This window comes from Ambystoma mexicanum, chromosome 7q (genome assembly GCF_040938575.1).
Source record: "Ambystoma mexicanum isolate Mex_15411 chromosome 7q, UKY_AmexF1_1, whole genome shotgun sequence".
NCBI classification, from domain to species: domain Eukaryota; kingdom Metazoa; phylum Chordata; class Amphibia; order Caudata; family Ambystomatidae; genus Ambystoma; species Ambystoma mexicanum.
The window spans coordinates 359,812,716-359,837,130 of NC_090941.1; positions in this window are offsets into that span (position 1 = coordinate 359,812,716).

Genomic DNA, 24,415 nt, shown 5'->3' on the forward strand with positions numbered 1-24,415 from the left:
AGAAGAGCAAAGCTACAGATAACAAGGTAAGTACCCCAAGTCAGAACAGTACCTTTGGTTAGAAGAAGAGTAGTCCAGCTGAATTCTGTCTGGTTGCTGTGATCCAGATCCTGGGTTACGGGGACTCAGCCATGAGGACATGAGGGAGGACGTCTGGGGATGTGTGCAGCAACAATTCAGAGGTCAGTGGCAGCTACAGGCTTTTTCAGATCAGCAGCACTTCACAAATTCAGCGCTCGGTAAACAGCACCACTGCGGATCTTGGATAGCTGTTGGGCCTCTTTCACTCCTTAAGTCCTGCACTTTGGTGAGGGGACTCAAGCTCTGCTCATCCTGCTTCTGGAGGGTCTTGGGGAGACTCCTGGACCTTCTGGCCAGATCATTGATGTTCTACTCGACTACGGATTTCTCAACCCCTGGCACTCGGTTCCTGCGACAGCAAAGAAGTACAGCCAGTCAGGCAAAGGTGGTCCAGTGGAGTTTGTCTTGGGGTTAGTTGGTCCCACTAACCCAAGGGATGAAGTCATCCCTTCTGTAGCTTCTCTTGTCCATTAGAAAAAGGAAGTGCAGCACAGCAGCAGGGCTTCACCGGGCAGTTCAACAGTCCAGGAGGGTGCAGCAAGCTTCATTCATGGTTTCTTCATCAGGTTGTTCTTTCCAGTGGTCGACTATGTCTTCAGTCCCAAATCCCATGCCTTTTAAGCAGGTTTCTCACATTCATGCACAACAAAGCTGTCACTGGAAGGACAGCCAGCCAGCCATTCAGGACTGGGTGCATTCAGGCATTCTTAAAGACAAAGGACAGGGAAGTTTCGGGAACCTCCCTCACTTCCTGCCCTTCCAGACACACTGGAGCCAGAGGCGGGTTTCAGTACTGAAAAAGGCTGTTAATTTTGCCATCAACAGCCAGTTACGGAGTGATTTAATTCATTATGCCTTGAAATTGTTTGGTGGTTTTGATTATTTCAGTTGTAGAATGTCCAAAGGCGCTATAGCTTATGCCAATTTTAATCAGCCCAACTTATGAAAGATCTTTATACCTCTGTTTCAGATCAGGGACGTTGGCGGTTGCAAGTGCTACCTTTCTCTGGAATCCTCAAGAGTCTGCCATGTGCCTGATGAGAAAGGTTGCAACAGAAAATGTACTGCACTTCATGCTGGTCTGTCAAAATACCCCGAGGTTGAGATGTAGTTACTTGAAACCAATGTTACTCTTGGCTGGAATTCGCGATTCGAGAGTGGCGCTATCATACCTGAGCAAACCCTCAAAGAATCTGTGTTGTATGTGCCACTTCACGATACATTCACAGAGTGTGGCTACAAAGGGCCAGAGTGGTTAACACATGTGCGGGGCGATAACCTTGAGGCTGCAAGTTTTACTCTCCTTATGATATCCCATAGTGCATGTGGAATCGCAATAAGATCAAATAATGTTATATTGTTATGAGGTTTTTACTGTGTTTAGTATTGAAAATGAGTAATGTATAAAGAACTATTCTGTATTTGATGTATTATGTGTTGCTTTTATGGTCTATCGACTGAAATACAGTTGTATTGCTACTACTACCTTGTATTGCCTTCCAGTCCTCTGTTTATCTTGTAAAGTGCTGATACTGCCTGTGTGACATATTTGGTGCTGGGTAGTAAGGAACCGATAGCTAAAAATGTATTAGGTTCTGTACTTTTTTCTTTGTCTACAACACAGCTATTGACACTGATTGCAAGGTACATATAATTCATGTTGGAAAAACATACACATTTCAATTCTGATGTTAAAGCCCAGCAATTGTAATAGCACAAAATGTCAATGCAAAGTTCACTGACACTATACAAAGGCAAGTTCATGCGCCTACCGAAGGTGTATGGAGAGAACTGCATGCTATTTTCATGCACAACTGTACATTGTTTAAGATAAAGGGATAATAATCATCTACTGATTTAAAGCTTCAGTTCACATTTCATTTCATCCTTTAGTTTGCAATCCACTAGTTTACAGTTAGTTCACAAATTTAAAGGCATCTTCTGAATGCATTTCCAACAATATCTATTTTTGCTATGTAAGCTCTCATTTCAGATACAGTTTATGCTATGCAGGTCTCAACCTATTTCGTCATGAAATCGGGCTGGGTGGACAGAATTCAACGATGTGAATATGGTCTGGTATTAGGAGAACTTTGGACAGATTTTGAAGAATGTATGTGAATTGCAGGATATTTAGTTTAAAAATAAAGACTTTTAAAAAGCTGTTTTTGGCAGGAAAAATAGTAAGCCATTTCTGCAAATATTTCCTGAACTGTAACCCTTTTTAAAAAATACCCCCTTGTATATATCTTTGACGTGTGTCTACTCGTTTTTATTATGTGGGAATTCCATTCATTTAAAACATATCCTGCTCTTGATGTATGTTGCAGAGGCGTGTCTAGAAGTGTGCATCATATAGGATATGCAGGTTCATTTTGCCTAAAAACAAATACTTCCAATACACTCATTGGTTTCTGTTTTTAATGTTGAATTAAACACTTGCATGTATTACCAGGCTGTCTTTAATGTCACCTCAGAAAAAAGTAAAATACCGGCTCATGTTTTTGCCTTTGGTTTGATTTGTGTTTATTTTCCGCATCCAAAGTGCTCCACAGCATGCCTGCCAGAGGAAAATGTGTCAACAACAGTCTGACTTTTATCTAATTGACATATAAAAGAATGTTTCACTCTCCGAATGCTGCTCAACAAACACGTCAAATTAAGAAGACATTTGAAAAGTTACATTTTTTTGGCAATTCACCTAGTTTAGTTCCTCTTAAGCATTTTTGACCTTCAACGCCTGTCAACAAAATGGTCGCTTTCAAGATAATTGTTGTTGTCCCAAGGTGACCGGATAAATCATAGACATTTTAGGCACATTTGATTTCTGGTTATCTGTTAATGTGCTTCACGTCTCTCAGTCTAGATTAAGAGAGTTCATCTTCATCGCAATGTCAATAAAATAATGTAAATAATGTATACTACTACATGTATCGATGTGATACTGAGTGTCACTGGCCAACCCCGTGTAGATCTTTGGCACCTACATATTGGTTTCTTAAAGTACTATGCTATCTTCCTAATGGTGAATCCATGATTACTGCAAAACCTTGAAAACCACTCTCTTCAAGTAACCCCATGATTCCTGGGCCCTCACACCTCTGCACTTCTTGTACGCTCGCTCTGCCTTCTCCTCTTCTCTTGGCCCTCAAATCAGTTGTCTCTCACATGACCAAGAATGTATGATCTGTAATCTCCTGTATCCAAGTATGTATACCTCTATAACCATTTGTAACTAAGTTTTCATCCGTATCTAACCAGCAAGCCTCATTGTAACAGCGCCAGGATGCCTCAAGGCTGTTGTGCACTCTATAAATTCTAATAAATAAACATAAATATCCATAGAGGCACACCATTAAGTATTCTAAAGAGGCCAAGCCCTCACCTCAGATTCCCCACTAGCGCTGTAATGTCTCCTTCATTATTCCCCGAAAGGAGAATATGTATTCTACTAATCTCCTGCATCATGAAGTGGGTTTTAATAGGGATTTTCGCCAAATTGTGTTGCAGAAATGGAATGTCTCTGCCTTATTTTGATGGAAGCTATTGCAAACACATTCTTTATACATCTATAAGGTATGTGATGACACCACTTTCCATAACCATTCCTCTTGGGACCATACCTATATACTATCCCAAACAGCATTGACCAAACCTCTTATGCTACAGCCGCTCATGCAAAACTATCATCAATCCATTCATTGTCGGAAGCACCAGTCAAGACGTCGCTTAAATCTTGCAGGCTTGTATTCCCACCGACAGATCTGTTGCCTGGAAACAACTGCAAAACCCTGTTTGAAAACTAAGAAGCTGCTGTGAAAACTATCATAAGTTGCACCTTATCACATGGTGCAGGTGCGGATCGCCTAGGGTATGTAGTGGTTAAAGTACTGCCAAAGAAACCCTTCTTGACGCATTTAATACCAGTAACTACTAACATATCTCCAACTTTTGTTTAGACCTCCAGTTACAATTCTGCTAATTAAAAGCTTTTTGTAGTTGGAACCAGAGGATCCTAATTGATGGGTTTGCATTTTAACTAACGTTACATTTGGCAATTGACATCCTCGTTTGAGGAACCCTGTTTTATTGAATTTTTCTGCAGCTGACTCACATTTCTTTTTTTTTTTCAGTAGTGCCTTTGGGTCTCACTGCTGAAAAAGTAGTTTCTTCTTAATGAGTAATTATTGCAGATTCACACAAGGACTCGTGAGTGATTCGGAAAGGGATTTTCAAATATTGTATTGGCGTTCTCCTACACCAGGCACGTTAGAGAGTCGTGGGTGTGTCAAAGGTGCGTTTCATTTGGAAAGAGGGATACCGAATATTCAATGTTGTCTTATATACCTTCAGGAAAACAATTTAGTTACACTCAGATAAGCACTTTAGAAACACTCAGATATTTCTGTTGCAGGCTTTGGATCGGCGGTGTCAAAGGCAAGAAATGTGTAGGTAAACGTGTGGCATGTTCTGACTAAAAAGCGATATGTTGTGGGAAAATGGGTGTCAGGGAGTAATAAAACGTATACCAATGTGTGGTGAAAATATTAATTTGTGTTTTGATTTACCGGGAGTCATTTTCCTAATTGTGGGTGTTAGTGGACCTTTTTGTGAATTGGGTGCATCTTTCAAGAATGTTCCAATGGCAGTAAATTACGCATGATTTCTTTGTGGATACCGAATTAAGTGTAAGTTAAAAACCACATAAAAACTCTCATTCTGAAAGGCGATGCACGTGTACAAATATGTAAAATAATAATAAAATAAAATCATATGTGGTTTTATTTGTTGCCATATGCTGCCTCTTCTGATGAGGGTTAATGCAGAGGCCTGGGTGGCATGGGTACCCAGCGCAGAAAGCCAAAGGCGAGTTGACCCATTGGCTTCCCACACTGTGCGAGTACTCTTTATTCAGGTATGCAGGGGTCAGAATTCTAATGCCTGCTTAGAGGCATGCATACAGAAGAGTGTGCCCACTTTTCCTCCAGAGTATACATCAGGTTCAATCTGTTAGAATTAAAGGTGCAATGACAGATGCCATTTTTCAGGGTTACCATTGTTTATTTCTGATGTGTGCAGGTGTCCCTGGAGGCGTTCACAGTGGACACACGCTGAAGTGACAGATATGGATTCCCACACCGGTCCTTATCTCCCCTTTTTTTTCAGCGTTTCATGTGGGGACTTATCAGAATCTGAATGAACATGCAGGATGTCGCAAAGCAGCAAGGGGCAGGCACCCTGATCTGGATACATCAGGCCTACACATGAGACCATAACGTGTGACTGGGATCTGTTATAAGTTAAACCAAACAAGGGATTCTTTCTAACTCTGGAACGTTTTGCTTAATGTTAATAACTGTGATTATCATTATTTGAAACAGACCTTTCACGAATGCATCTTTTTTTTAAAAGAATTTGCTTGAGATGTTTGTTTTTTAGAATAATCCCTAGTGCAGCGCATTATTTCAACAACAATGGATGAAAGAAATGAGCCTAGCATGAACAATGCACAATTGACATGATTTGGAATATGGGACCTTTCCAGACCACAAGTCTTTAAGGACTGCACGTATTCCTCACGTCCAATATGCATGATCACTTTCATTCTTTTCATTTGTACAATTGCAGTTTTCCCCCACCCACTATGGCTTCTTTTTTTGCAAGTCATATTAATATTCTAAAACGTCATGCCTTTCAAGGCCATTTAAAATGACACACACCTTATAAAGTATTACATTGTGCGGAGAAAACGCTTTAATTCTTTGAAAAACATCGTACTAGCCTGTTACATATATGTGATGCTTTGAACTACATCAGTTGTGGAAACTGGGACAGGCAAAGCCATATTTGCCATTGCAGTATGCACTGTAATGATTTGTCTTCAATGTGTATATGAGCTGGGTACATTCAATGTCAGGCCCAACTATGTTGGTCTGTCAGCATTTTATAATGGATGGATAATATTATAAGTTGAAAAGGGACAAACTCATCCCTCCTTTGTTCTCTGTCCTAGGCTGTGTTTATCAGTAAGTCTTAGGGCCCGATTTACAACAACAAAATGACTTAACATGGAACAGTACCACTGAAAACATTTTTGGAAATCAGGACCTTGATCTCTTCTGATCATTATATTACATAAACATATTGCTCTTGTCCTCATTTTTCCCCATACTGGAGCTACCTTTTGTGATGTTTCCTGTCGTTAATTGTACACTTTTTGCTAAATTCAGAAACAATAAACTCTCACTTACACAAGATAGGGATATTTGACGCACACATTTTTGGAAATGCTCACCCAAGTGCCCAGCAGAAATTGGAAGATTGGCATGTGTTCTCATTTGTTTTTGTAATGTTTACTACTGTGGATCTTAAGCATTTCTCACTGTTTTGGCATGATAACTACATTTTGACCTCATATGCTGTGTGTCTTTTGGGTGTCTTCCTATTGCAAAACTGCGTGCTTTGTTTCATACCTTCTCCATTTACCCAGTCGGATTGGGCCTTCATCCTACATCATTTGAATTTAGTTCCAGCTCTTTCCACTTCCCTCCTCCATCCACCACCACATTGCCCCAACTTGACCATCGTCAAGCTCTGCATTTTCTTTACAAACATCCTTCGAATATCACTTTGCTCTCACACTTTGTCTTCTGGATCTTGGGCGTGAGGGGAGTGTACTGTTCTGTCCATTTCTCACACACCCAAGGATTACGACTTATGTTTCCACCCCTTTCCTTTCGTCTGGTCTTACTCTTGGCTTGAATTCTTCCAGCCCTTTTGCCTCAGCCCTCATAAGAATACCTATAAATCTGCGCATTTCACACATTTCTGAGGGCTGTGAAGCTTACATTTTTCCTTCCTTTCATAAGATCTACTCCTCCCTGCTTCTTATTCCTGAGTCCCTTCGGCTCAAACCTACAGACAAGCATATGCAATACACCCCCATCCCATGCTGTCTCAAATGTATTTGAAGGCCAGTCTTCCCTATCATCTGCACCCTTCTTTCTTCAATTATTGCTTTTCAGGTTATTAGCACCATGGCGGGGGGTGCCAGCCAATCAGGTGACTAGGAACACAGGCTTGAACCGCCATTGAAAGCCGGCATTCCATGCGCCTGATGGCCAGCACGCCCGCCGCAACCTTCACTCCACCCTCCGGCCCATTTTTTTTTTTTTATTCCCTCCAACCCCAATTTACCTAAATTTATGAAGGGCTGGAACGGGGTTTAGTGGCCCAGAGCCCGACTTATCCGCCCTTGCTTCGCTCAGGCTGATAACTTGGGTTGCCCAGGCAATTAACCCCTATTCCAGCTTTGGAAAGGGTGCTTAACGCCATAATGTCGTCCTCTGAATAATGCCGACTTAATTATCTCAGGTCTTCTTAGTTTGGCACTGCCCACACAGTTTTCTGGGGGGTTCCAGCCACCCATTTCCAGTATTTCATGGTGGAGCAGGGAAGGGGGTAGGGGCATTGGGAGGCAACAGGGAGAGGCTCACTGTTGTCTCCCCAAAATCAAGATGGTGGCACCTGGGGGAGGGCCTCAAATGGCTGGAAAACATGGCCAATACACTGTGTGTTCTTGCCTGCATTTCCAGCCACCTGATTGACTGAGCGCCATTTCCCGTGTGCAAATCGGTTTTGATTTCCCCATGGACCCACATTACTCTTTAAATCCTCCTCTACACCTGCCTGTTGCCTTTCACTGTCAGTATTTACCCTGTCCTCTCCTTGTATGCACTGTTAGCATCTTCAGTGGTCATTCGAATATTATCTCATTGGACCATGACTGTTTATGATCAAAAGGGAATTGTTGATATACATTTAATACTTTTTACAATATTTCTGTCTGCTTCAGTTGTTCAGCATACAATTACATTTTTTTTGTCAATTGTGTTTGGTTGTCCAGGCATAATTTTAACTGCTCATGTTAAAATCATCATAAGTATTTCCTTTCCTATAGCTTGAAACCTGAACATCTGAGAAATTGTACAAAAGCACCTGCCTTTGATCTGCTATGCTGTTAAATGCGTTGACTGCTCAGATTAAATGGTTAACTGCTCATGTTAAAACGTTCACATATTTCTGCGTTATATTGATACACAACTGTTCATCTCAGAATATTTATGGTAACAGCTATTTTGTTGTTTGATAGCCTACTCTTTTTCCATTATGATCATATATGTTCCAGTTTTTGCCTTGTTTGCCCTACTGTCGCGGATGTCTTATGTTACTTCAGTTCATTAATTTGTTTTAGAGGATGCTTATCTTGTGGCAGTGGTACGAGAAGGGTTCTGATGGAACATGAAAGCTCCCCACAGTTAAAGATGGCAGATTTGTACCATATTCCGGAATATGTCAACCAGTCATGGCTTCCAACAACATTCCAACAACATTATGTGTGTCTTTTGGCAAGGCTCAGCGAAGCAGGAGTGTCAGAAGTGCAGCATTTGGTTGGTGCTGCCTCGAAACCAAGCAGAAGAGGAGCACCGGGAAGTGGTGACTTGCTGAGGTGAATGGGATTCAACTGACTTGGGCAATCAATCAGCAAAGTGAGATGCCCAAAATCACAGAGGTTTTTGTGCATAGGAGTCAGAGAAACAGCTCATTATCTGGCACATAAATTAACTGCGCAGAGAAGTTTTTGCGCACAGGAGTTAGAGAGTAAGCTCATAATCTGGCACATAAAGTAAGCCTCCAAGGGAGTGGAGTCAGGGATAGAGTAACTGTTAAGGATTTCAATCAGGCACACACCCGGGTCTAGCCTAGCATGTAGTGCATAAAAGAAATACTTGTTTATTTGTGTCTATAAGTTCAATATTCTGAATGATATACCACTCATATCACACCCATCTCAAAATACCCACCAGGTCACACTGGACAAGAAATTAGGTTAGTTTGTAAAGGTAATTATTTATTTATTCATTTAATATTCAAATCACACATACATTTTAATATATATATATATATATATGGGACAGCAATCACCAGATGGTGACAATACAATTCAAAAATAAGTAAAGCAATTGAATTCACTTATAATAATGCACAATAGTAAACACAGGAAAAAGAACAGTTTTGGTTTGTGAACAGATAGCGTTTAGGTTAATATTTCCCGCTGCAAAGATCCTAAGGCACAAATGAGCAATCCTACACAGAGGTAAATAATCAGCAGATATTCAGGAATGAAAGACAATGGCCCTCATTACGACCCTGGCGGAAAGGGGTTTACGCCGGCGTAAAGCATGGCGTACCTTTCCGCCTGACTACGAGTTCCCGTAGCGCCATGGTGATTTTTACGCCTGCTTTTTGCAGGCGGAAAAATCCATGGCGCTACGGGGCTTGTTGTTAATTACGCCACCGTAATTTACGGTGGCGTAATTAACGCCTTCCCCACTCCCATTATACCCTATGGGGCAAAATGGGAATGGGGAAGGGTAAATGGGGATTGGGGACTTACCGCCCCGCCAAGGTCGGAATGGGGCGGTAAGTCCGCCAACCACCATGGCGGAGTTGGCAGCTTAGCGCCATGGACCATGGTGCAAATTGCACCATGGTTCTCCGCCAGGGTCGTAATGAGGGCAAATGTCTAGAGTTTGAATGCAATCTTCCCTCCCCAAACAAGAGAGAAAACCATTTTTGGAAATTGACACTTTTAAACTGAAAGGTAAAAATGGCTTTGTGACACAATTCAAAGTGGGCAAAAATGCTTAAATTAATAGAAATTCTTATGAAAGCAACACTAAACAGGTCCTAACAAACATGAGTGACAAGATAAGCAACAGTACACACTTTAGATCAGAATGGGATTGAAGAAACACTTTGAATGAGAAAAAGACACATGGGAAACTTTTGAAAAATGTAAATTTGCAGCAAATTTTCACAATGCGATTTTTGATAAAAACAGGTCAAATACACTGTTCCGTAATGCGGTTGTGGATGTAGCTATGGGTCTTAGGTATCAGTGAGAGTTGACATTAGGTTTCTATTTTAGTAAGAGGCGTTTTTTCAAGAATAGGCACGAAAATGAGAACAGAAATTCGGTTTTAAAATTGACAGATTTGTTTTATTACACTATACTTATGACTATGAAAAAGAGAATGCCACACATGAATCTCCACAGTTACTCAGGGCTGATCATAACTCTTCTAGTGTGATACTCTATTTCCCGTTTTGGATGGGAATTACTTTATTTAATCAAAATCACTAATGGGTTATAGTTTAATAACACCGTTGAGAGAGAAATCAGCGTAAGAATGGTGCTGACAATATTAGGGTTCTAAAGTTAAAGATGGGATGGGTTGAGGTTGGGATAAGATAATGCAAATATACTATGGGTCACTGTTCTTCCTATTGATACTCACAGTCCCTTGTAATTAAGATTGGACCGTCAGGGTTATGTTCATCGGATCGGGTCAGGTCTACCGGCAGCAGGGAACTTCTGGAGGGATCAGTCAGCTGGGCGGTTCGGGTCAATTTGGATGCACCTCAACTGGATTTGGAATGGATTGGCCCTTCTGGTCACTGGACATGGCAGATTAGCAGGATGCGAGTTTCAGCAGGCAAGCCTTAATGGTAGCAAGCCAGACTGGATCAGAATTAAATTCCCTTCAGTTTGGGATGGTTGAATTTGGGCCTAGCTAACAAGAGTTCACCAATGCTAAGGCCTGGATTATGCAAAAAAGTCTGCAATCAACTGCAAGGTGAAGAGTTCTGGAGCAAAGCTTGCCGGAAATCTGGATTTGTTCAGAAAGCAGTCTCTGTCTATGTGTGGTGAAGTTCCTATATTTATCCTACCAAGTGACATCACAAAGTTTATAGTGTGGGCAGAATTTCAAAACACACCCCCACGGCTGTGAGTGGCCAAAGGTCCTGGCCTTGTTCTGGTTGGCAGTCAGAAAAGAGCTGTCATCTTTTTGATGGGATTTAGAACTTTTGCACAAATGTGCATTTCTAAAATTAGGCCCCCTAATGAAATTGGACACATACATTCTGCATTTTGTGAGTTATCCTAACACCCAATTCCCATCTCTGTGATAGCTGTCTTTGTCATTCTATAGAATTTGATCAATTTTAATCTTAACAGTTTGGACTAATAATTTCTAATTCAGTACACATCTGGGCGATTATCACTGGAGCATGAATATACAATCTTAGACTTGCAGCATTAATAGTGTTGCTACAATTATGGTTTTCCTGTAACTTTGGTCCTTATGTGGCACGAAGTTCATTAATGGCTTCAAAACAATGGCCTAAATTTGGGTTAACATCTACCAAATTTTAGATTTATCCTCGTTCAGGGTGCACAGTTAAAGAGTTTGAAACTTAATCACATATAAAGATTTAAACACCAAAGGTTCCAGACAGTTTTTTATTTCTTCTTCTTTTTAACTTCCCATTCACAGGCAACAGCTGTCACGTTCCTTTGATCAGGGAGGTGTGTCCTCTTTCTTGAGATGGAAGCTCCCTGTCAAGATCAGTTGGCAGCTGCCATTGTTCTTGACGCAGATAGAGACGAAAGTCTGCTGTGCTCTTTGTTGTCAATATGCAGGAACCTCAATCATCCATTAAGGCTTCCTGTAACAAGGGAGTGTCAACCTGAGGTGTCATCTTTCCCAGGCTGGGCACTGTCAAGTCAGAATTAACCAGTTACTCCAACTGGGTTACTTTAAAATTCACTTGAATGTCTTTCATTCAAATCATACAAAATAAACACAGTTTATAAAGGATTGGGATATTTAAAAGAAATTATCCCTTCACAAACATGCTTTAAAATAGGCGAATTTTGCAATTTCTTCAGGAAAAAGAAACACAATTAAACTGGGTTTTTACCTCTTATTTTCTTATGCAGCACACACATTCAACTCAGCATTATTCTGTCTCTGAGTGCTGGAAATTGTCTGCAATCTGGAAGTAAATATTCAGCTTATGCTTGGGTTCCTCTGCACAGCTGAAATTGATATGTTGCCATTTGTATCCACATTTTTTCCCTTGTAACTGAAAACAGTTGTTGCTGGACTGGTGTTTCCTAAAGACATTTCTTAGCTGCTGTCAGTCAGTGAGGCCCGGTCTTTTCTGACTGCACTGGATGATCTGTGGTCTCAGCACATTTTTCATTTCAATGGTTCACTTGGAAAATGACTGAATTTAGTGCCAAAACAGCACTTTGAAGGTTGAAATTGATTGGGAAAGCTGCATTGTAAAGGCATTTTCGGATTGTAGCCCACTTCTGTGGCCTTGCTTCATGCGACAGGTAACAGCACCCACTGGCATTCTCTTGTAGGAAGTTCTGTTTTGACATCAACTTTGACTGTGTGTGGCAGGGGTGGTGCAGCCCTTTTGTGATTTATGAACCACGTGTGGTTTGGCCGATTTGGTGCGCACAGGGGTTAGCGCATCCATGTTTGGCTGTTTTCTTTCCCCATTGGCAAAGGGCTGCAGTGGGTCGCATTGGCATGGGTAAAAATATCCCACAAAATGTGCCCCTGTGAACTGTCCCTCGGCAGTGAAGCCATACACAGTGCATTATGCACTAATCCTGCTCCCCTGCCTAGATGACCCATACTCATACACACCATGATAAACCACCCCTGCCCTCCCCAGCATTCCTCCATCTTCCACCACCAGAAATCACTGACTCCAAACCCTCACCAGAAGACCCATCTTTGCCATTACCAGCCTTCCTCCATCACTCACCACCAGCAACTATCATCTACAAACCCGCACCAGGAGATGCTTCACACTCTGACCCACTCCATGATCCACAGCTCCTCCCCATACATACCAGAAATATGTTCCTCCGTAGGCGCACATGGGCAACACTCCACCCACATCGCCCAGCCCAAAGAAAATATTGCTGCTCCACCGCCCCTACCAATACCATTTATCTCAAATATGCCTTAATCAATGCCAGGTCAGTATCAGCTCATCCCCCTGATATCCGTGACCTCCTCACCTCCAACGACCTTGACAGAATCCTCAACAGAGGTGGCAGAGTCACACTCATCTTCAAAAACACCCTTGCCATCAGAACCACTAACTCCAACCCTATCCCTAACTGCTAATCATTTGCCACCAAGCTCTTAATTTCACCAACATGCACGACAAATCTCCTCCTCATCTACTGACCCTGTGACCCTATCGCCTCTTTCGAGAGAGATCTCTTGAACATCAATCCCTCATTAAAACCGAGCTCCAAGCTCATCATCTTAGGTGACCTCAACCTCGGCCTCAACAACCCCTCTGACAAACACGCCAAAAGGGTATAGCCATATCTCTTGATTACACTGGCTTCCTTCCGTGAATCACTGACCCTACCCACATCCATGGCTGCACCCTTGATTGGATTGTTGAACTCAACTGTAAGATCTCCTGAACAACCATCTTGAACTGCCCATGGTCAGATCACCACACCATCACCTTTTACATCTCGATGGGCAAACGGCACTCTTCCTGCCACACAATGAAACCTAAATAACCTAACAAGGACCATCTTCTACCATTTCTCTCAGACCTCAAGAACCCAAATAACAGAACAACCGACCCTATTGCCCCAATCGATCTCTACAGTGCCACGATTGCTCAACCAGTTGACATACTCGCCCGCTCAAACAGCGCAAAGCCAAACCTGCTCTAGAGAAAAACTCATCGTTCACCCCTGAGCTCCTTGCTTCATGCACTCTGAAACGTGCTGCAGAAATGACTTAGAGGAAAAAACCCGTCTTTAGCTAATAAAGTCCAATTCACTTCTCTCACCAAAGAGTATAAAAAGGTCATACACACTACCAAAGCCAACAGCTACAACAAGAGAATGGAAAGCACCAATTCTAATTTTAGTGAACTTTTCACTATCTTGTGCAAACTCAAATCTCCAGTCACCCTTCCCACTGTTCACACATCACACAGTGGGCAACGACTGGTGCACCAAGGTGCAAGAAGCCCTACAAGGAAATATCTGCACACTCCAGAAAAAATGATGCTCCAAGCAACAAGCCATCTGAGCCAAACCACCACCCTCCTCTCAACCTGCATGACACACCCCATCCTCCACACCTTTTGACTTTCACCCTGTCTCAGAACTGGAAGTAGCCAACATAATAAAAAGCCTCAAGCTATCCCAATGCAAAGGTGACATTTGCCTGCCCCCATCATACAGAGACTGCATATAGTCACTCACACCATTCATCACAGCCATAATCAATGCCTGCTTCTCCATGAGAACAGTTCCAGCATCCCTTAAAGAAGCATGGATCCTCCCGCTACTGAAAAAAAAACCTCCCTCGTCTCTTCCATTCCTACCAACTACCGTCCCATCACAATAGTGCCCTTCATCCTAAATATCCTCGACTGTGCAAGCTTTCCTGTCATCACCGCCAAGCTGTGGAACAATCTCCCCTTGTTCTTGAGAATGAAACTCTCCTATTGGTCCTTTGGGAGAAACCTGAAAACCGGTTTTTTCGCCTAAGCTCCTTGAAGCCAAGATACTATATTACTGCTGAACGTCCTGAACATACGCTTCCTACTTTCCCTGTTTACCTTTACCTGTGCACCCCTTCCCCTTTCCCTAATGTACCTAGTGCCTAGATCCCTGAGGCTTCAGCATGCTGCTCCAAATGCAAACATAAATTTAACTTTTTCACAGTCCACTTTTGACTGCGTCACTTTAGACCCCTAGTTTTTGCAGTCCTCAAATTAGTATTCACACTTGTGTCTGCGCAAAATATATTTATATAAGCCTGGTTCCAAAAGCCATCATGATTTAACTGTGATGCTAGGGCACATCTATAGACCATCAAGTAGCTAAACAATACAGGCCTTATTTACAGAAAACATGGTATAATACTGTAGTGTTTGCACCAATTCTAAGAATGCACTTCATACAACTATTGCTTGGCAAGTAGGTGCTCAAAGGAATGTTGGTGCTAAACCCAACAGTGCAAAGTAAATGTGTAGTGACATAAACACCCACATCACTCCCCCAGTGCAGTCTAACACTACACCTTGGACCCACATCGTGCTGCGATGTGAGACACTAATTATAACGCACTCAATACCAGGAACCAGTTTCCAAGTGTGAGCCTAGGATTCTAACATGGATTCTATGCATTGTTTTGCATCCAAGACAAATGCATTGCCCCTGAGCTATCCCACCAGCCAAAACAGGTGCATGTAGTGAGTGAGTGGCACAATCATTATCATAGCATCAACAGACAGCCACTCTCCCACGCACTAGGTGAAAGCAGTCTGTGTGTATCCCTATTATATGCAATGGATCACAGTACAGGCGTAAGGTATGCCTATAATAGGGACAGTGAAGCGTCAGTTGCCCTAATATACTGAAGTAAGAGGCAATTACATTGGAAACTGGCCAAACAACACTACAGATCATAGAATCTGATTCTGAAGCAAGATTGCTAGGACTGACTGAACTGGCTAAAGCTTCCTCAAAGATGAAACCTAGGAAGGGAAGATCACTGATGGGGCATTCGTTTCTGAGGTAGTTGGGGTCCAGTCTTGGTTACTTGACAATTGCAAGCATTTTTGTAGACTTGAGAATGAAGGTGAAGGTGCCTTGACTGAGGGAGCTGTGGAGGATTACCAACTAAATGGTGACTGCTTTAGTTGAAGGTTCTACAGTACAGAGGCATTAAGTATGTGAACTATGTATGAAATGACCTTCAGTGGACAAAGGCATGCCTGCAGATGTTCCTTTGTGAGAGTCTGGAAAGTTGGTAAGCAAGTAGCTGTTGTTCAAAATGGAATGTGTGTATTGATATTAATATTGATATTGATATTTTATTTCTATAGCGCTCGTACACCAGTGTTTCAGAGCGCGACAATGCAAGGGAGGGGAACAGGGGAGAACAAAGCAGCGATCTTACTAGGCCCAGTGACATTGAGAACGCGCAAATGCATGGGAGAGGGGGAGGGGAAAAGTGTGAAGCAGAGGAGAAACAGATAAATAACAATAAATAAATAATAAAGGCAACAAACAGTGGTAGTGCAGCCAGCAATTTGAAGGTGCTAGGTTTAAGGCAGCAGGCAAGGTAGGTCTGATAAGTGCAGGAAGAAAAGGGGGGGCTGTATGGTTACAGATACAGACCCCAGTGCAACGGTGGGCCCAGAGGCAGTGCGGCGGTGGCAGGGTGAGCAGGTACCTGGGCCCGGAGGAGAGAGGGTGGCCAGGTGCATGGTGTCAAGAGAGAACAGATCAGCAGGGGAGAGGGGGAGTGAAGGCAGAAGAAAAGAGGAAGGTCTTGAGGTGCTTCCGGGACCGGAGATGGTTCTCCTCAAATTTTAGAGTGGCAGGGAGGCTGGTGCCAATGGTGATTGATGTTGGTTGCAAGACGGATGTTCATTGTTTGGATGAGTGAGTTACAGTCATGCTTATTTTCACTGACATCAGCCATGTGAGGAAGAGGTTGATGATGTCTTCCGTAACATCTTATATTGGGAAGCGAGGGAATGTTCTGAAGGCGGTTGCCAGACATTTCGTCGAAAAAAATTGGTCGACCAGACAAATGGTCGAACCAATTTGGTCGAAAACCAAATGGTCGAATTTTTTTTTTTTTTATTTTAACCCTTTTTTTGGGGGGGGGGGTCACCCCCCACCCCCTTTTTTTCTCTAAAAAACCCTTTTTTAACTAAACCAAAACCCGAAAAATAAATATATAAATAAAAAAAAAATTCGACCATTTGGTTTTCAACCAAATTGCGTCGACCAAATTGCAGTCGACCAGTTTTTTTTCGACGAGTTGACTGGACACCTCTGAAGGCATGTTTGCTGACTCACCAATTGCTGTGCATTACTGGGGTGGTGTGATTAATGTGAAAAATAATTGAAAGATTGTCCAACGAGTTCAGTTCTAGAGCCAATACAGAGGGTGTGTAGGGTGTTGATGATGAGGAATGGAATGTGACCTTTTCTGTATGTTAGGTCAATTATGTAGTCTGTGGATCTGAGTGTTGAGGAGGCAGTGGACACATTCCTCAGGCATTTCTTTGCTGGATTTGTTGAAATGTTGCAGCCACTGAGGAAGATATTGTTGTTGTGAGTGAGAGACATTGAAGTGACCAAATATGGGAAGTCTCCCATCAAAACTGTTTTGTCCTTGGGTGGCAGTTTAGTTAGATAATGTTGAACCTGACTGTGGTGAAAGCAGGATGTACCTGGAGAGTTGTTACAAAGAGTCAATGTTGATGACATCCAGGTGGGTACACATTTATGAAACATTGGGAATGATGGCCTCTATCTTCTTTGGACCATCTATTCATAGTAGACTGTCGGTATTGTGGGTTAGGACCTCTGGGATGTGGGTGTAAGCAGATGTTAAGAAGGCCTCAGTCATGAAGAAGTTGTTCAGGTCATGTGTGGTTTTTTGGTTGGCACCATATTCTGAGTGGACATAGGGGAACATTACTCATCATGTAGTGGTGGCTATTATAATGATGATGAGGCATATGTTAACATATGTGAAGTAGCAGCAATGTCCTGTCCATGATGTTGCCTGTGAGATGCCTTATTGCCAATGAGTGGAGATGATGTTTCTGGGCCGGAGAAATGTAGAGAGGTGGAGTAATCAGAATAGTGAGCTCACCTGAAGTGTGAGGATCAGACTATCTGATTGTGGGACCTCCTGGTCCAAAATGGTCCACACAAGAACTGACCTTTGCTTTGTGGTATGTCCTATCCTTAGGAGGACTGGGCAAAGGATGGTCATTGCTCTAACAGTGAGGAAAGGAGAGCAAATGGTAGGGCTAAACATATAGGTGGGGCAGAGGTCACGTAACCTAATCCCACTTGCACCAAATGTCCACTTGCACAAAGTCAGGGTTCAACAATGAAAGATACCTCCCCTTCAAGGTTCATATACCAAGGAATTGAAAAAAAAGTCTTACTACCAACATGGCAATTGAAGCTAATCATCCCACCAAACACATCACCTCTGGTGTCGATATCTTGGTACTGTCACACATTTATGATGGCAATGCCCTCCTGGAAGTCCTTTCAGACATCGCAATGACACAACAGCAAGGTGTTCTACATGTTGCATCATTATTCATGAAAGGACTGCTAAATCTACCACATCAAAACCACCTTCCTTGAACACCATTAGCTCCCACTTGAAAGAATTATCATCTTCAAAATAGCATGGAAGATTGACACGACTACCTCCCTCAAGTCACTAAGCTGCCTTGTGGATAACATCTGGATCTCTTGAGCCATACAACCCACCAAGAGCAAGGACAGGTGCCGACTTTCACGCTGCTGATCCAAGAAGGAAACAGGTAGAATACAGGCCTTCTCTCCGTCCACGGCTAAGGACCCAAGAACATACTCCTTGTCAACATCTGACTCCCCACCCCAATGCTACCACTCAAGAATGAACTCAATAATATCTTCAAAGAATGGATTGTCCACAGCATTTACCTCTCTACAGTCTACACCTAACCTTAGCATGGCCCATATAATTCCCCTGTTACATCACCTGGTTAAAAGTAAATCCCTTGATGCATATTTCCCTGTAATCCCAATTGTTATACACCCCCACTCTTGTGTTGATCCCTTGGCATCTGTACCCATCTATGTGCAATGGCCGCCATCAATAAATAAAACATATGAAATAAATAGCAAGATAAATCCTAAACCTGTCATTGGCCACATAACCTCCTAAATCACTCACCAACTATATACAGCAATCAACTGCCTTCATGTATAGCAAACACGGGAATGTATAATGCTAGATATGCTTCATTCAAACCTCATACTCCACACAGATGTCTGTTTTGTTGCAAACAGTGCTTGGGGCAGATGATTTGATGTGTGAATCAAAGGTGTTTGCCACCTAATGCGGGGGTACTCAACCACAACATATCACATATTACACATGGAACAAAAGAGCACTCCCCATCATGGGGAATTATGGATTTCTCAGAAAGCCCTCACTGTTACACTCACATTCTCTACAGGAGCTGTCACAAATGCACACACCATGCTGCCACCAAAGCATATCAAGGTTTGAAATCACTGTGCTGGGTGCATAGCAAAAGCATATCATGATCTTATAAATCCATACATAAATCTATGTCGTTGTGGTAATCCATACATCTCACACAGATAGTCTGTGCCCATCACGGAGGGGAGAACTGTGAATAATTTCTAACTCTACACAGTCTCCATCTACATACAGTGACTGTGCTACCCTGATACATACCAACACAGTATCATTAATCGTGCACACGTGTAAATTCCCTGATGGACTCACAGGATATTGCATTTAAAATTCTGACACTCATAAACAGATGAACATGAAGATGATGGCCCAAACACATTGTGACATGGTCACTAACCCACTCATATGCACATTCAGCAGCAAGCAACCATATTCACCACATGCATACCAACACAACAACATTGTTTGGCATGGAACATTATACATTTATTGAATAAGCACACAATACATCTGAAAACAGTTAAACATATGTGCAAAAGAATAAATAAAACCCGCCCAACAAAACATCAGACTACCCCTCTTAATAGGGAATAATCACACACGAATATAAAGGATTAACATTTGTCCTCATCTTCCAGTATGTCTAATGTCCGAGCCAAAGACATTCACACTCCTCATTTGCCTCCCAGAGTTGGCTTCACACTCCATGTGGAGGTTCTCTAGTGTCTGCCTTATTCTTCCCTCAATTTCTCCATGATGGAAGCTCGATCATGACTTCCTCTACCTCTGCCCTGGCCTTGGAAATGGCCACCACATGTGGTGAACCCCAGGCTGTACACCTCTTCTCTATTAATGTCTCAACTGTCCACACACAGCTGCCACCTGTGTGCATACCCTTTACCTGGCCTACTGCTTTTCACACAAGATGATGTGTCTCTAGTGTGCCCTTCTACCTGCCTTTATTTGTATCTTTCACCTTCTCTGACAAGACAAATCCTGCTACCTGGCAATACACCCATGCTCACTGATGTCGCTCAGTGCGCAAACAGCATGACCACCTCTGTGTGATGCTGTGCCTCCTGCTGTGGACTGGCTTTCACCGAATCACATAGAATATTAGTCTTCTGCAATCCACCCTCCAGCAGTGTCAGCACTCTGGCCTTTATGGGCTATTCAGCCGATGAACCAGGCATTGTTTGGGTACAGGCATCCAAGAAGGTGCTTAGCCATGCAACTGATGAGCTTGGGACAGGAGGTTGTGCTGACACCTCCATGGTGTCCTGCACACCCTCCTGCCACATGCACATGTCTGCCGTATGTGAATACTCCTTGGATCGCCCAACAGACACGGAGGGTAGACTCTCAATGTCCTCTTCAACTGCTTCCACACCCAAGCCTGAAACCTCAATTGAGGTCTAACGGCTCAGTGTTTTCTCCTTCTCTTTGGAATCATTTCACTGTCCCTCTGCTGTTTTGTGCCCATAACAAGGATGTGTATAATGTCAGCACGTTCAGCTGCTGTGGGGAAGCCACATTCCCTGGCACTTGTCCCTACAGAAACTCCATGTAATGGAGAGCGCCAGTTCACCACAGTTCCATCTGTAGGCCTTGTCTCTGGCATGCAGTGTGCCCTCAGGGGAATGTTCTTCTTCAGCTTCTTGAGACACAGAAAAAGAAGGCAAGGGACAAACATTACTGAAAGATTGTCTATACACATGTCTATTGAAAACTGTGACTTGTGGCTATGCAGACATTCGTGCAAACAACGTGTATATTTTTGTGGAAACAGATACATGTCTCACATGCACATATGCAGACACAGTGCAATAGGAAGGGCACATATCCCATGCTTACTTCACCTCCCTCCAATTCACAGACTCAAGACTGATAATCCTGCTATCAGCAGCCTGGGCAGTCTCGGAGATTCGTGTGAAACACACATGCATTTCCGAAGAGTCACCACTAGAGCCTTGTGGAAACTCCATCACACATCCACTAAATGTCACCATGTCCCCTGACCCCTGCAAAAATGACATGCTTCTTCTGATTTATGTAAAACGCATGGACACAGCACAGGAGTATGCCATTTGTTGCGGACATGAGCATCTCAAACATCAGATGTGCAGCCTTGACATACATTTACTTGTAGGTCAATACATACTTCAGTCACATATGCTTACCACAGCCCCTCCATTGCCTGCATCCCTCAAATAAAGCCATCATGCAGAACAAGAGAGATATAGTCTGTGCACATAAGGAGACATGCACTTGCACCCTTGTGAAAGCATAGCACATCCTCATGTGAAAATCATTGATAAACGGGCTTGCTCGCAGATGTTGTTAAGACACATATACATTCCTTTGACAGCTGGCTGAGGCTACATCCACTACGTGACCATATGTATGCGAGCCCGTTGAGGCCCCACTCGGACTATATGTCCCTTACCTTTGTTTTAGTGTGCCAATGATCCACCATGCCACATACTTTTTGCACATATTCGCATTAGTAGTAGATGTACTGCTCCCCCTTCATGGCATATTGACATTGCATGGCCTGGTTCACTTAGTGTACTTACCTGCAGTTTGGATCCAGGCCTGCAGATCAAAGACCTGGGCATGAAGTGCTGGTTTCACCTTCTCCAGGATCTGGATCTGTAGTGATGTGACCCAGTGGCAACCATGAGTGTGGACCTCCACACAGTGTCCTAGCTCAATGGCTGACGTCCCCTTCTTCTGGCTCTGGAACCTCATATCATCCCAGTGTTTCTACACATTGCCTCCAGTATGGAGTGCCACTGCTTCCGTTTTGATGGGAGCCACAATATTCGTTCAGAACCTTTCAAGGGCTGTTGCCCCATGCTGCTTCCTAGCACTAAAGATGGACTCATAATTCCTTAGGACCTGGTCTACAAGGATGGCAACTTCATTGACAGAGAAATTGAGAGCCCTCAGCCCCACCACCTTGTCAGGGTTTGTGGTTGAGTCCTGAGCCTGCATAGGCTGATGAGATTCAATGTTCTGATAGAGGTGTTGGGTCCAAGTGAGGCAAACAAGGTGGGTTGGGAGAGAAAATGTTAGACTGGTACACTTTTCCATAGCAGAAGGTGACAGGATGTGCTCATCAAACAGTTACTTCTTTACAGTGCAAGTGGTCAGCCACCAATGACAGAAAAAAGAGACAACAGGAATGTCTTACATAGAAGGCAGCTAGAAGCAACAGATACGGAAAGGCAACATGACAAACAAGATACAGCTGGCATCAAGGAGCGCTGTGAGGTAGCAAGTTGAGGAAAGGCCCACATTGCATAAGTTCTATGAAGCACATTTTACACGGTATGCATGTGTGGTTTTCATGCAGTGTATTGTTATGACAAGGAGGTGCATACATGCATTGCATTTCCATCACACAATCACAGTGGATGGCATTTTCATCATGCAATTGCAGTGGGTGTGTGTCTTTTACTTGGACTGTGTGTCAAATCATGAGTAAGAGGAGGCACCCACCCAAACAGAAGGGACCACCGATGAAAACATTTTCATGAATGAGGAGCCAGTCATCATAACAGATTTTGTTGAGGAGCATTACCGGGACCTGTATACTTTGCTGTTCGCATCGTTTTAGTTACAGAATGTGTCCATGTATAGCAGCAGATGACTGATAAGATAAATGGCTGTGGAATGGAACAGCTTAATTCCAAGGAGGCAGCATAAGGATATTTGAGATCTTAGTAGAAGATCCGAGGGAAAGATGGGTAGGAATGTGCATTCAGGTCCAGTCAACTGGTGGGGGACCCCAACCCCCAGATAGAGATGAACCCCATTGAGAAGGTTGTCAGTTACCTAATTTCCAATGAGCAGGTCATTGGTGTTGGAGGCTTGCACACATATGTGCCCACATCTGGTGAGTGACATGTCAGCAAGATGACTTTGTGTAGAAAATGATTCCATTACAGCAATGCCACAGTGGCCTGCAGGATACTTGGCAGATGGATGTGATGGGCTTGTTCCCATTTTGATGCCAGGGCATCCATACTCCCTTCCGGTGAGGAAGAGTAACGTGTGCAATGTTTCTTTGTTCCAGACAAACATATATTTTCTTGATCTAAAGCACATACTTGTGTGGCTTAAAGAACATGCTTAAGTGTAGGCCACATCGACTACTTGGGATGCCTCTTGAGAATATGCATTCCTTGATAGCTGGTTCTGGGGAATGAGGCATTTCTCCAACAAAGGGCCTGATTCCATATTAGGCATGGAGATTATACCCTAATATTGGAAACTGCACTAATTGTCGAGCGAGATCTCAATTATCTTTCAAATAGTATTTGTCCAGTTCTGAAGAAGGCCAAAGGCCAAAACACGTGTCACGCACTGGACACCATTAGTAACTTAACATTTCCAAAACGAAACTGTGACCAGAGAATACATTCCATTTCATTTTCTTCTGGTGCAAACTGAATGATGGCATTTAATTTCTTTGTGCAAACAAAAGGGTAGTGGGACAACTCTTTTGCCTGCACGCAATGCAACAGAAGATAACAGTTACACCTGTGGCTTTTTCCAAATCTATTGATCCTTGTCGCGCTAGGAGCCTCTCAAACAAACCCACACTTGTCTTTACTGATTCCATATTAGTTAGTCTAATTTTCGGATTTCTTTGCTTCCTCTCCACATTTCTCATGTCATTTGAACATGCCCTGCCCTATGTAATGTGGTCTGGCACATGTGATGCAAGCATCATCCCAGGGGATGGGTTACCAATTGTTCCTTTGATTCTGAAATCTGTCATTGCCACACAAGTCATGTGGAATCCTACAAAGCTATCCTTGAAAATAAACACAGTGTTTGTAGGGGCCAATAAACGGCTCAGGGAAGTGCAATGTGCTGATACAACACATTTGACATGGGATACGCTTGTATGGTTCCCATGTAGCACCCCTGCCTTCCGTGACTATGGCCACCATTGGCTGAGATGTTGCTCCAAACGATGTTTCAAAGGCCATTAGGCAGAGGCTTCAGTGTTGGAATATCAATCATCATGCCCTGGGCAGACTCTGAGTGACAACCACAAAATGCCTATTGACTTACATTCCGGCCATGTTCAGCTTGACTCACATCAAAATGAAGTGGCTTCAGATGAGCTTGCACAAGGAAATTAGTAAAGTCATGTAAATCATAAAGGACACAGTAGTAAAGATGATGTAAGTGCCACTTAACTTCTGATCCAATTGGGGATCATAAACCATGACAGGTGGGACTCAGGGGAAGTACCTAGGTAAAGCTCATAAGCATAAATGGATCCTATTTTGAAGCCTCAGCCATCACAGACAATCCCTTCTATGAGGCTGGGGCGATAGACACATACTCTAAGTGCCTTGCTTCAG